The 14,874-nt window shown below is 50.2% G+C and overlaps 1 non-coding gene across 1 annotated transcript in view; it reads left to right on the top strand.

The window, feature by feature from the left end:
- Window positions 1–14,546: 14,546 nt before the first annotated feature.
- LOC143187840 (small subunit ribosomal RNA) overlaps window positions 14,547–14,874 on the top strand; it is a 1,921-nt gene continuing 1,593 nt past the window's right edge. Inside the window, exon 1 of the ribosomal RNA XR_013003326.1 lies at window positions 14,547–14,874. This exon is cut by the window's right edge and continues 1,593 nt beyond it. This is a non-coding gene — a ribosomal RNA (small subunit ribosomal RNA).

The following is a 14,874-nucleotide window of genomic DNA, read 5'->3' as shown; positions in this document are numbered from 1 at the left end:
ACGGGGACTTAGAATTTTTTCGCTCGGGCTCCGGAGCGACACGATCGCTCCGTTATTCTACGTTCTCTCGGTCCACGGGCATCAGAGAGCAAAACAGCCTAATAGCTTTAGAGTGCCTCAACGATCAGGAATATGGATCTAACGTTCTCGTTTCGAACCGACGACTTTCGGTTCCGGAGCGACACGAACGCTCCATGATTCTCGATTATCTCGACACAGGTAAGAGACAGAGGAGAACAAGTGTATGGTTTTAGAGAGCCACGAGCACCAGGAATAAGGATCTACCGTTGTCATTTCGTTCCGTCGACATTCGGTTCCGGAGCGACACAAACGGGGACTTAGAATTTTTTCGCTCGGGCTCCGGAGCGGCACGAACGGGGACTTAGAATTTTTTCGCTCGGGCTCCGGAGCGACACGATCGCTCCGTTATTCTACGTTCTCTCGGTCCACGGGCATCAGAGAGCAAGACAGCCTAATAGTTTTAGAGTGCCTCAACGATCAGGAATATGGATCTAACGTTCTCGTTTCGAACCGACGACTTTCGGTTCCGGAGCGACACGAACGCTCCATGATTTTCGATTATCTCGACACAGGTAAGAGACAGAGGAGAACAAGTGTATGGTTTTAGAGAGCCATGAGCACCAGGAATAAGGATCTACCGTTGTCATTTCGTTCCGTCGACATTCGGTTCCGGAGCGACACGAACGGGGACTTAGAATTTTTTCGCTCGGGCTCCGGAGCGACACGAACGGGGACTTAGAATTTTTTCGCTCGGGCTCCGGAGCGACACGATCGCTCCGTTATTCTACGTTCTCTCGGTCCACGGGCATCAGAGAGCAAAACAGCCTAATAGTTTTAGAGTGCCTCGACGATCAGGAATATGGATCTAACGTTCTCGTTTCGAACCGACGACTTTCGGTTCCGGAGCGACACGAACGCTCCATGATTCTCGATTATTTCGACACAGGTAAGAGACAGAGGAGAACAAGTGTATGGTTTTAGAGAGCCACGAGCACCAGGAATAAGGATCTACCGTTGTCATTTCGTTCCGTCGACATTCGGTTCCGGAGCGACACGAACGGGGACTTAGAATTTTTTCGCTCGGGCTCCGGAGCGACACGAACGGGGACTTAGAATTTTTTCGCTCGGGCTCCGGAGCGACACGATCGCTCCGTTATTCTACGTTCTCTCGGTCCACGGGCATCAGAGAGCAAAACAGCCTAATAGTTTTAGAGTGCCTCGACGATCAGGAATATGGATCTAACGTTCTCGTTTCGAACCGACGACTTTCGGTTCCGGAGCGACACGAACGCTCCATGATTCTCGATTATCTCGACACAGGTAAGAGACAGAGGAGAACAAGTGTATGGTTTTAGAGAGCCACGAGCACCAGGAATAAGGATCTACCGTTGTCATTTCGTTCCGTCGACATTCGGTTCCGGAGCGACACGAACGGGGACTTAGAATTTTTTCGCTCGGGCTCCGGAGCGACCCGAACGGGGACTTAGAATTTTTTCGCTCGGGCTCCGGAGCGACACGATCGCTCCGTTATTCTACGTTCTCTCGGTCCACGGGCATCAGAGAGCAAAACACCCTAATAGTTTTAGAGTGCCTCAACGATCAGGAATATGGATCTAACGTTCTCGTTTCGAACCGACGACTTTCGGTTCCGGAGCGACACGAACGCTCCATGATTCTCGATTATCTCGACACAGGTAAGAGACAGAGGAGAACAAGTGTATGGTTTTAGAGAGCCACGAGCACCAGGAATAAGGATCTACCGTTGTCATTTCGTTCCGTCGACATTCGGTTCCGAAGCGACACGAACGGGGACTTAGAATTTTTTCGCTCGGGCTCCGGAGCGACACGAACGGGGACTTAGAATTTTTTCGCTCGGGCTCCGGAGCGACACGATCGCTCCGTTATTCTACGTTCTCTCGGTCCACGGGCATCAGAGAGCAAAACAGCCTAATAGCTTTAGAGTGCCTCAACGATCAGGAATATGGATCTAACGTTCTCGTTTCGAACCGACGACTTTCGGTTCCGGAGCGACACGAACGCTCCATGATTCTCGATTATCTCGACACAGGTAAGAGACAGAGGAGAACAAGTGTATGGTTTTAGAGAGCCACGAGCACCAGGAATAAGGATCTACAGTTGTCATTTCGTTCCGTCGACATTCGGTTCCGGAGCGACACGAACGGGGACTTAGAATTTTTTCGCTCGGGCTCCGGAGCGACACGATCGCTCCGTTATTCTACGTTCTCTCGGTCCACGGGCATCAGAGAGCAAAACAGCCTAATAGTTTTAGAGTGCCTCAACGATCAGGAATATGGATCTAACGTTCTCGTTTCGAACCGACGACTTTCGGTTCCGGAGCGACACGAACGCTCCATGATTCTCGATTATCTCGACACAGGTAAGAGACAGAGGAGAACAAGTGTATGGTTTTAGAGAGCCACGAGCACCAGGAATAAGGATCTACCGTTGTCATTTCGTTCCGTCAACATTCGGTTCCGGAGCGACACGAACGGGGACTTAGAATTTTTTCGCTCGGGCTCCGGAGCGACACGATCGCTCCGTTATTCTACGTTCTCTCGGTCCACGGGCATCAGAGAGCAAAACAGCCTAATAGTTTTAGAGTGCGTCAACGATCAGGAATATGGATCTAACGTTCTCGTTTCGAACCGACGACTTTCGGTTCCGGAGCGACACGAACGCTCCATGATTCTCGATTATCTCGACACAGGTAAGAGACAGAGGAGAACAAGTGTATGGTTTTAGAGAGCCACGAGCACCAGGAATAAGGATCTACCGTTGTCATTTCGTTCCGTCGACATTCGGTTCCGGAGCCACACGAACGGGGACTTAGAATTTTTTCGCTCGGGCTCCGGAGCGACACGAACGGGGACTTAGAATTTTTTCGCTCGGGCTCCGGAGCGACACGATCGCTCCGTTATTCTACGTTCTCTCGGTCCACGGGCATCAGAGAGCAAAACAGCCTAATAGCTTTAGAGTGCCTCAACGATCAGGAATATGGATCTAACGTTCTCGTTTCGAACCGACGACTTTCGGTTCCGGAGCGACACGAACGCTCCATGATTCTCGATTATCTCGACACAGGTAAGAGACAGAGGAGAACAAGTGTATGGTTTTAGAGAGCCACGAGCACCAGGAATAAGGATCTACAGTTGTCATTTCGTTCCGTCGACATTCGGTTCCGGAGCGACACGAACGGGGACTTAGAATTTTTTCGCTCGGGCTCCGGAGCGACACGAACGGGGACTTAGAATTTTTTCGCTCGGGCTCCGGAGCGACACGATCGCTCCGTTATTCTACGTTCTCTCGGTCCACGAGCATCAGAGAGCAAGACAGCCTAATAGTTTTAGAGTGCCTCAACGATCAGGAATATGGATCTAACGTTCTCGTTTCGAACCGACGACTTTCGGTTCCGGAGCGACACGAACGCTCCATGATTTTCGATTATCTCGACACAGGTAAGAGACAGAGGAGAACAAGTGTATGGTTTTAGAGAGCCACGAGCACCAGGAATAAGGATCTACCGTTGTCATTTCGTTCCGTCGACATTCGGTTCCGGAGCGACACGAACGGGGACTTAGAATTTTTTCGCTCGGGCTCCGGAGCGACACGAACGGGGACTTAGAATTTTTTCGCTCGGGCTCCGGAGCGACACGATCGCTCCGTTATTCTACGTTCTCTCGGTCCACGGGCATCAGAGAGCAAAACAGCCTAATAGTTTTAGAGTGCCTCAACGATCAGGAATATGGATCTAACGTTCTCGTTTCGAACCGACGACTTTCGGTTCCGGAGCGACACGATCGCTCCATGATTCTCGATTATCTCGACACAGGTAAGAGACAGAGGAGAACAAGTGTATTGTTTTAGAGAGCCACGAGCACCAGGAATAAGGATCTACCGTTGTCATTTCGTTCCGTCGACATTCGGTTCCGGAGCGACACGAACGGGGACATAGAATTTTTTCGCTCGGGCTCCAGAGCGACACGATCGCTCCGTTATTCTACGTTCTCTCGGTCCACGGGCATCAGAGAGCAAAACAGCCTAATAGTTTTAGAGTGCCTCGACGATCAGGAATATGGATCTAACGTTCTCGTTTCGAACCGACGACTTTCGGTTCCGGAGCGACACGAACGCTCCATGATTCTCGATTATCTCGACACAGGTAAGAGACAGAGGAGAACAAGTGTATGGTTTTAGAGAGCCACGAGCACCAGGAATAAGGATCTACCGTTGTCATTTCGTTCCGTCGACATTCGGTTCCGGAGCCACACGAACGGGGACTTAGAATTTTTTCGCTCGGGCTCCGGAGCGACACGAACGGGGACTTAGAATTTTTTCGCTCGGGCTCCGGAGCGACACGATCGCTCCGTTATTCTACGTTCTCTCGGTCCACGGGCATCAGAGAGCAAAACAGCCTAATAGCTTTAGAGTGCCTCAACGATCAGGAATATGGATCTAACGTTCTCGTTTCGAACCGACGACTTTCGGTTCCGGAGCGACACGAACGCTCCATGATTCTCGATTATCTCGACACAGGTAAGAGACAGAGGAGAACAAGTGTATGGTTTTAGAGAGCCACGAGCACCAGGAATAAGGATCTACAGTTGTCATTTCGTTCCGTCGACATTCGGTTCCGGAGCGACACGAACGGGGACTTAGAATTTTTTCGCTCGGGCTCCGGAGCGACACGAACGGGGACTTAGAATTTTTTCGCTCGGGCTCCGGAGCGACACGATCGCTCCGTTATTCTACGTTCTCTCGGTCCACGAGCATCAGAGAGCAAGACAGCCTAATAGTTTTAGAGTGCCTCAACGATCAGGAATATGGATCTAACGTTCTCGTTTCGAACCGACGACTTTCGGTTCCGGAGCGACACGAACGCTCCATGATTTTCGATTATCTCGACACAGGTAAGAGACAGAGGAGAACAAGTGTATGGTTTTAGAGAGCCACGAGCACCAGGAATAAGGATCTACCGTTGTCATTTCGTTCCGTCGACATTCGGTTCCGGAGCGACACGAACGGGGACTTAGAATTTTTTCGCTCGGGCTCCGGAGCGACACGAACGGGGACTTAGAATTTTTTCGCTCGGGCTCCGGAGCGACACGATCGCTCCGTTATTCTACGTTCTCTCGGTCCACGGGCATCAGAGAGCAAAACAGCCTAATAGTTTTAGAGTGCCTCAACGATCAGGAATATGGATCTAACGTTCTCGTTTCGAACCGACGACTTTCGGTTCCGGAGCGACACGATCGCTCCATGATTCTCGATTATCTCGACACAGGTAAGAGACAGAGGAGAACAAGTGTATGGTTTTAGAGAGCCACGAGCACCAGGAATAAGGATCTACCGTTGTCATTTCGTTCCGTCGACATTCGGTTCCGGAGCGACACGAACGGGGACATAGAATTTTTTCGCTCGGGCTCCAGAGCGACACGATCGCTCCGTTATTCTACGTTCTCTCGGTCCACGGGCATCAGAGAGCAAAACAGCCTAATAGTTTTAGAGTGCCTCGAAGATCAGGAATATGGATCTAACGTTCTCGTTTCGAACCGACGACTTTCGGTTCCGGAGCGACACGAACGCTCCATGATTCTCGATTATCTCGACACAGGTAAGAGACAGAGGAGAACAAGTGTATGGTTTTAGAGAGCCACGAGCACCAGGAATAAGGATCTACCGTTGTCATTTCGTTCCGTCGACATTCGGTTCCGAAGCGACACGAACGGGGACTTAGAATTTTTTCGCTCGGGCTCCGGAGCGACACGATCGCTCCGTTATTCTACGTTCTCTCGGTCCACGGGCATCAGAGAGCAAAACAGCCTAATAGTTTTAGAGTGCCTCAACGATCAGGAATATGGATCTAACGTTCTCGTTTCGAACCGACGACTTTCGGTTCCGGAGCGACACGAACGCTCCATGATTCTCGATTATCTCGACACAGGTAAGAGACAGAGGAGAACAAGTGTATGGTTTTAGAGAGCCACGAGCACCAGGAATAAGGATCTACCGTTGTCATTTCGTTCCGTCGACATTCGGTTCCGGAGCGACACGAACGGGGACTTAGAATTTTTTCGCTCGGGCTCCGGAGCGACACGATCGCTCCGTTATTCTACGTTCTCTCGGTCCACGGGCATCAGAGAGCAAAACAGCCTAATAGTTTTAGAGTGCCTCAACGATCAGGAATATGGATCTAACGTTCTCGTTTCGAACCGACGACTTTCGGTTCCGGAGCGACACGAACGCTCCATGATTCTCGATTATCTCGACACAGGTAAGAGACAGAGGAGAACAAGTGTATGGTTTTAGAGAGCCACGAGCACCAGGAATAAGGATCTACCGTTGTCATTTCGTTCCGTCGACATTCGGTTCCGGAGCGACACGAACGGCGACTTAGAATTTTTTCGCTCGGGCTCCGGAGCGACACGATCGCTCCGTTATTCTACGTTCTCTCGGTCCACGGGCATCAGAGAGCAAAACAGCCTAATAGTTTTAGAGTGCCTCAACGATCAGGAATATGGATCTAACGTTCTCGTTTCGAACCGACGACTTTCGGTTCCGGAGCGACACGAACGCTCCATGATTCTCGATTATCTCGACACAGGTAAGAGACAGAGGAGAACAAGTGTATGGTTTTAGAGAGCCACGAGCACCAGGAATAAGGATCTACCGTTGTCATTTCGTTCCGTCGACATTCGGTTCCGGAGCGACACGAACGGGGACTTAGAACTTTTTCGCTCGGGCTCCGGAGCGACACGAACGGGGACTTAGAATTTTTTCGCTCGGGCTCCGGAGCGACACGATCGCTCCGTTATTCTACGTTCTCTCGGTCCACGGGCATCAGAGAGCAAAACAGCCTAATAGTTTTAGAGTGCCTCAACGATCAGGAATATGGATCTAACGTTCTCGTTTCGAACCGACGACTTTCGGTTCCGGAGCGACACGAACGCTCCATGATTCTCGATTATCTCGACACAGGTAAGAGACAGAGGAGAACAAGTGTACGGTTTTAGAGAGCCACGAGCACCAGGAATAAGGATCTACCGTTGTCATTTCGTTCCGTCGACATTCGGTTCCGGAGCGACACGAACGGCGACTTAGAATTTTTTCGCTCGGGCTCCGGAGCGACACGATCGCTCCGTTATTCTACGTTCTCTCGGTCCACGGGCATCAGAGAGCAAAACAGCCTAATAGTTTTAGAGTGCCTCAACGATCAGGAATATGGATCTAACGTTCTCGTTTCGAACCGACGACTTTCGGTTCCGGAGCGACACGAACGCTCCATGATTCTCGATTATCTCGACACAGGTAAGAGACAGAGGAGAACAAGTGTATGGTTTTAGAGAGCCACGAGCACCAGGAATAAGGATCTACCGTTGTCATTTCGTTCCGTCGACATTCGGTTCCGGAGCGACACGAACGGCGACTTAGAATTTTTTCGCTCGGGCTCCGGAGCGACACGATCGCTCCGTTATTCTACGTTCTCTCGGTCCACGGGCATCAGAGAGCAAAACAGCCTAATAGTTTTAGAGTGCCTCAACGATCAGGAATATGGATCTAACGTTCTCGTTTCGAACCGACGACTTTCGGTTCCGGAGCGACACGAACGCTCCATGATTCTCGATTATCTCGACACAGGTAAGAGACAGAGGAGAACAAGTGTATTGTTTTAGAGAGCCACGAGCACCAGGAATAAGGATCTACCGTTGTCATTTCGTTCCGTCGACATTCGGTTCCGGAGCGACACGAACGGGGACTTAGAACTTTTTCGCTCGGGCTCCGGAGCGACACGAACGGGGACTTAGAATTTTTTCGCTCGGGCTCCGGAGCGACACGATCGCTCCGTTATTCTACGTTCTCTCGGTCCACGGGCATCAGAGAGCAAAACAGCCTAATAGTTTTAGAGTGCCTCAACGATCAGGAATATGGATCTAACGTTCTCGTTTCGAACCGACGACTTTCGGTTCCGGAGCGACACGAACGCTCCATGATTCTCGATTATCTCGACAGAGGTAAGAGACAGAGGAGAACAAGTGTATGGTTTTAGAGAGCCACGAGCACCAGGAATAAGGATCTACCGTTGTCATTTCGTTCCGTCGACATTCGGTTCCGGAGCGACACGAACGGGGACTTAGAATTTTTTCGCTCGGGCTCCGGAGCGACACGAACGGGGACTTAGAATTTTTTCGCTCGGGCTCCGGAGCGACACGATCGCCCCGTTATTCTACGTTCTCTCGGTCCACGGGCATCAGAGAGCAAAACAGCCTAATAGTTTTAGAGTGCCTCAACGATCAGGAATATGGATCTATCGTTCTCGTTTCGAACCGACGACTTTCGGTTCCGGAGCGACACGAACGCTCCATGATTCTCGATTATCTCGACACAGGTAAGAGACAGAGGAGAACAAGTGTATGGTTTTAGAGAGCCACGAGCACCAGGAATAAGGATCTACCGTTGTCATTTCGTTCCGTCGACATTCGGTTCCGGAGCGACACGAACGGGGACTTAGAATTTTTTCGCTCGGGCTCCGGAGCGACACGAACGGGGACTTAGAATTTTTTCGCTCGGGCTCCGGAGCGACACGATCGCTCCGTTATTCTACGTTCTCTCGGTCCACGTCCATCAGAGAGCAAAACAGCCTAATAGTTTTAGAGTGCCTCAACGATCAGGAATATGGATCTAACGTTCTCGTTTCGAACCGACGACTTTGGGTTCCGGAGCGACACGATCGCTCCATGATTCTCGATTATCTCGACACAGGTAAGAGACAGAGGAGAACAAGTGTATTGTTTTAGAGAGCCACGAGCACCAGGAATAAGGATCTACCGTTGTCATTTCGTTCCGTCGACATTCGGTTCCGGAGCGACACGAACGGGGACATAGAATTTTTTCGCTCGGGCTCCAGAGCGACACGATCGCTCCGTTATTCTACGTTCTCTCGGTCCACGGGCATCAGAGAGCAAAACAGCCTAATAGTTTTAGAGTGCCTCGACGATCAGGAATATGGATCTAACGTTCTCGTTTCGAACCGACGACTTTCGGTTCCGGAGCGACACGAACGCTCCATGATTCTCGATTATCTCGACACAGGTAAGAGACAGAGGAGAACAAGTGTATGGTTTTAGAGAGCCACGAGCACCAGGAATAAGGATCTACCGTTGTCATTTCGTTCCGTCGACATTCGGTTCCGGAGCCACACGAACGGGGACTTAGAATTTTTTCGCTCGGGCTCCGGAGCGACACGAACGGGGACTTAGAATTTTTTCGCTCGGGCTCCGGAGCGACACGATCGCTCCGTTATTCTACGTTCTCTCGGTCCACGGGCATCAGAGAGCAAAACAGCCTAATAGCTTTAGAGTGCCTCAACGATCAGGAATATGGATCTAACGTTCTCGTTTCGAACCGACGACTTTCGGTTCCGGAGCGACACGAACGCTCCATGATTCTCGATTATCTCGACACAGGTAAGAGACAGAGGAGAACAAGTGTATGGTTTTAGAGAGCCACGAGCACCAGGAATAAGGATCTACAGTTGTCATTTCGTTCCGTCGACATTCGGTTCCGGAGCGACACGAACGGGGACTTAGAATTTTTTCGCTCGGGCTCCGGAGCGACACGAACGGGGACTTAGAATTTTTTCGCTCGGGCTCCGGAGCGACACGATCGCTCCGTTATTCTACGTTCTCTCGGTCCACGAGCATCAGAGAGCAAGACAGCCTAATAGTTTTAGAGTGCCTCAACGATCAGGAATATGGATCTAACGTTCTCGTTTCGAACCGACGACTTTCGGTTCCGGAGCGACACGAACGCTCCATGATTTTCGATTATCTCGACACAGGTAAGAGACAGAGGAGAACAAGTGTATGGTTTTAGAGAGCCACGAGCACCAGGAATAAGGATCTACCGTTGTCATTTCGTTCCGTCGACATTCGGTTCCGGAGCGACACGAACGGGGACTTAGAATTTTTTCGCTCGGGCTCCGGAGCGACACGAACGGGGACTTAGAATTTTTTCGCTCGGGCTCCGGAGCGACACGATCGCTCCGTTATTCTACGTTCTCTCGGTCCACGGGCATCAGAGAGCAAAACAGCCTAATAGTTTTAGAGTGCCTCAACGATCAGGAATATGGATCTAACGTTCTCGTTTCGAACCGACGACTTTCGGTTCCGGAGCGACACGATCGCTCCATGATTCTCGATTATCTCGACACAGGTAAGAGACAGAGGAGAACAAGTGTATGGTTTTAGAGAGCCACGAGCACCAGGAATAAGGATCTACCGTTGTCATTTCGTTCCGTCGACATTCGGTTCCGGAGCGACACGAACGGGGACATAGAATTTTTTCGCTCGGGCTCCAGAGCGACACGATCGCTCCGTTATTCTACGTTCTCTCGGTCCACGGGCATCAGAGAGCAAAACAGCCTAATAGTTTTAGAGTGCCTCGAAGATCAGGAATATGGATCTAACGTTCTCGTTTCGAACCGACGACTTTCGGTTCCGGAGCGACACGAACGCTCCATGATTCTCGATTATCTCGACACAGGTAAGAGACAGAGGAGAACAAGTGTATGGTTTTAGAGAGCCACGAGCACCAGGAATAAGGATCTACCGTTGTCATTTCGTTCCGTCGACATTCGGTTCCGAAGCGACACGAACGGGGACTTAGAATTTTTTCGCTCGGGCTCCGGAGCGACACGATCGCTCCGTTATTCTACGTTCTCTCGGTCCACGGGCATCAGAGAGCAAAACAGCCTAATAGTTTTAGAGTGCCTCAACGATCAGGAATATGGATCTAACGTTCTCGTTTCGAACCGACGACTTTCGGTTCCGGAGCGACACGAACGCTCCATGATTCTCGATTATCTCGACACAGGTAAGAGACAGAGGAGAACAAGTGTATGGTTTTAGAGAGCCACGAGCACCAGGAATAAGGATCTACCGTTGTCATTTCGTTCCGTCGACATTCGGTTCCGGAGCGACACGAACGGGGACTTAGAATTTTTTCGCTCGGGCTCCGGAGCGACACGATCGCTCCGTTATTCTACGTTCTCTCGGTCCACGGGCATCAGAGAGCAAAACAGCCTAATAGTTTTAGAGTGCCTCAACGATCAGGAATATGGATCTAACGTTCTCGTTTCGAACCGACGACTTTCGGTTCCGGAGCGACACGAACGCTCCATGATTCTCGATTATCTCGACACAGGTAAGAGACAGAGGAGAACAAGTGTATGGTTTTAGAGAGCCACGAGCACCAGGAATAAGGATCTACCGTTGTCATTTCGTTCCGTCGACATTCGGTTCCGGAGCGACACGAACGGCGACTTAGAATTTTTTCGCTCGGGCTCCGGAGCGACACGATCGCTCCGTTATTCTACGTTCTCTCGGTCCACGGGCATCAGAGAGCAAAACAGCCTAATAGTTTTAGAGTGCCTCAACGATCAGGAATATGGATCTAACGTTCTCGTTTCGAACCGACGACTTTCGGTTCCGGAGCGACACGAACGCTCCATGATTCTCGATTATCTCGACACAGGTAAGAGACAGAGGAGAACAAGTGTATGGTTTTAGAGAGCCACGAGCACCAGGAATAAGGATCTACCGTTGTCATTTCGTTCCGTCGACATTCGGTTCCGGAGCGACACGAACGGGGACATAGAATTTTTTCGCTCGGGCTCCAGAGCGACACGATCGCTCCGTTATTCTACGTTCTCTCGGTCCACGGGCATCAGAGAGCAAAACAGCCTAATAGTTTTAGAGTGCCTCGAAGATCAGGAATATGGATCTAACGTTCTCGTTTCGAACCGACGACTTTCGGTTCCGGAGCGACACGAACGCTCCATGATTCTCGATTATCTCGACACAGGTAAGAGACAGAGGAGAACAAGTGTATGGTTTTAGAGAGCCACGAGCACCAGGAATAAGGATCTACCGTTGTCATTTCGTTCCGTCGACATTCGGTTCCGAAGCGACACGAACGGGGACTTAGAATTTTTTCGCTCGGGCTCCGGAGCGACACGATCGCTCCGTTATTCTACGTTCTCTCGGTCCACGGGCATCAGAGAGCAAAACAGCCTAATAGTTTTAGAGTGCCTCAACGATCAGGAATATGGATCTAACGTTCTCGTTTCGAACCGACGACTTTCGGTTCCGGAGCGACACGAACGCTCCATGATTCTCGATTATCTCGACACAGGTAAGAGACAGAGGAGAACAAGTGTATGGTTTTAGAGAGCCACGAGCACCAGGAATAAGGATCTACCGTTGTCATTTCGTTCCGTCGACATTCGGTTCCGGAGCGACACGAACGGGGACTTAGAATTTTTTCGCTCGGGCTCCGGAGCGACACGATCGCTCCGTTATTCTACGTTCTCTCGGTCCACGGGCATCAGAGAGCAAAACAGCCTAATAGTTTTAGAGTGCCTCAACGATCAGGAATATGGATCTAACGTTCTCGTTTCGAACCGACGACTTTCGGTTCCGGAGCGACACGAACGCTCCATGATTCTCGATTATCTCGACACAGGTAAGAGACAGAGGAGAACAAGTGTATGGTTTTAGAGAGCCACGAGCACCAGGAATAAGGATCTACCGTTGTCATTTCGTTCCGTCGACATTCGGTTCCGGAGCGACACGAACGGCGACTTAGAATTTTTTCGCTCGGGCTCCGGAGCGACACGATCGCTCCGTTATTCTACGTTCTCTCGGTCCACGGGCATCAGAGAGCAAAACAGCCTAATAGTTTTAGAGTGCCTCAACGATCAGGAATATGGATCTAACGTTCTCGTTTCGAACCGACGACTTTCGGTTCCGGAGCGACACGAACGCTCCATGATTCTCGATTATCTCGACACAGGTAAGAGACAGAGGAGAACAAGTGTATGGTTTTAGAGAGCCACGAGCACCAGGAATAAGGATCTACCGTTGTCATTTCGTTCCGTCGACATTCGGTTCCGGAGCGACACGAACGGGGACTTAGAATATTTTCAATATTGCTATATCTGTATGTATATAGTCTTAAAATATGTGGTTGAAACATGTTGAAAGTTTGTGATTATAGCAGTATAATGTCCGCAGTTTAGTATTAAGTTACTTTTATACGACCTCGTACGTGTACGTGTTCATCTGCCGAGTCTAAGTGGCAGCGTACCGGCCGGGAGTGCTGCACGCGCGGCGAGTTCCCACCGTAAGGCCGCGCGGCTACGGTCGGCCGTCGCTGGCCTCTCGGCCGGCCACTCGGTATCTATAAGAGAAGCTTCGGTCCGGGCGTGCCGGTCGAGGCATCGCTGGGCGCGTGGCTATTCTACGATCTCGGTCGAGAAGCAGTCCACCGCTCCTCGGGATCTTGTATCTCGAGTGTCTTCGAACGGTTTACGTTCCGGATCTTTCTCTACACAGCATGACCACGGGTCGGTGTCTAAGACCGAATGGCCCTTATGTGGTAATCGTCCTTTGGACGTTGGTGACTTGTATGCACTAGCGTGTATACTCGTACTTACTGAGCATCAACTCTTTGTCCGAGCGAATGAGTTTATTTAAACTGAACGAAACGTTCCGTCTTTAAGGCGGGCGCCGGGCTTACGTGAGAATGGAAAGCCTAAATATCAAGAGGTGTCAGATTTTCGATATGTGCAGCGCGCACATTCCGCGCCAGCTCGCTATGCCCAGCACGACGCTTAACGCGCTATCTCGATATGTTTCGGCATGCCACTATTACGCGCTTCTGTCGACTTTGCCCAGCGTGCTTGATACGCGCTTCGTCGTCAGTGACCAGCGTGAGTGGTTTACGTGCCTGTACGATGGATGCTTAGCGCGAGCGTATACCGCTCCGTAGAGTTTTCTGCGGAGGTCCGGTGTACGTGCTTACCGATGGATGACCAACGGCGTGTGTGATTCGTGCTTGTCGAGGTCCGACACCAATGTTGGAATTGTCAAATAAATGAACGAACCGAGACTCCTTGTCGAAGTTACAATCTTTACGTGACACGCAAAAGCAAAGATTTAATACTGTGGATCACATGAGTTTGCTGTTCGTGTCACGAGTTTCTGAACATGTGTTGTGGGATATTTGTGCACACGAAAAATTGTGGATCTATCTGAATTGTGTTGAGGTGTGCAATCCCAATTGATTGAAAGTAAAAGATGAGAAAGGAGTAGTGACGTGCGAGCAAGATATCACTGTGATGCTTGGCTCTGGAAATTGTGTGAAAGGGCGGCTCGATCCGAGAGAGAGGAAGTTCACAGGAATATTTTTGTGGAAGGATATGTTCTGTGATTCTTCACTCTCATATGAAGAAGAATTGTGTGTGAAAGGCTGGTGGATCGTTGCCGAAGGAGCTCAAGTATCACGACGGAGAGAATAGTTTCGTGGATATTTCTCTGTGTGATAATTCTTGTCTCGAAAATTAGAAACTAGAGAGAAAAGAGAGTGTCGTCGATCGGTGATCTGCAAAAGTGAAACCGACGACGATGGTGAAGTAGGAGAGGAGGAGGAGTCTTTACGAAGCTCGCTCCCTGGTTGATCCTGCCAGTAGTCATATGCTTGTCTCAAAGATTAAGCCATGCATGTCTCAGTACGTGCCGTATTAAGGTGAAACCGCGAATGGCTCATTAAATCAGTTATGGTTCCTTAGATTGTACCCACATTTACTTGGATAACTGTGGTAATTCTAGAGCTAATACATGCAAAATGGAGTTCCGCCCAGAGATGGAAGGAACGCTTTTATTAGATCAAAACCAATCGGTGACATAGGGTTATACCTACGTCCATCGTTTGCTTTGGTGACTCTGAATAACTTGGTGCTGATCGCATGGTCTTCTAGTACCGGCGACGCATCTT

The sequence above is a fragment of the Calliopsis andreniformis genome, unplaced genomic scaffold (assembly GCF_051401765.1).
Source record: "Calliopsis andreniformis isolate RMS-2024a unplaced genomic scaffold, iyCalAndr_principal scaffold0355, whole genome shotgun sequence".
Taxonomy (NCBI): domain Eukaryota; kingdom Metazoa; phylum Arthropoda; class Insecta; order Hymenoptera; family Andrenidae; genus Calliopsis; species Calliopsis andreniformis.
Note: the sequence above shows the minus strand (reverse complement) of the source record. Positions and strands in the feature narration are given on the sequence as shown.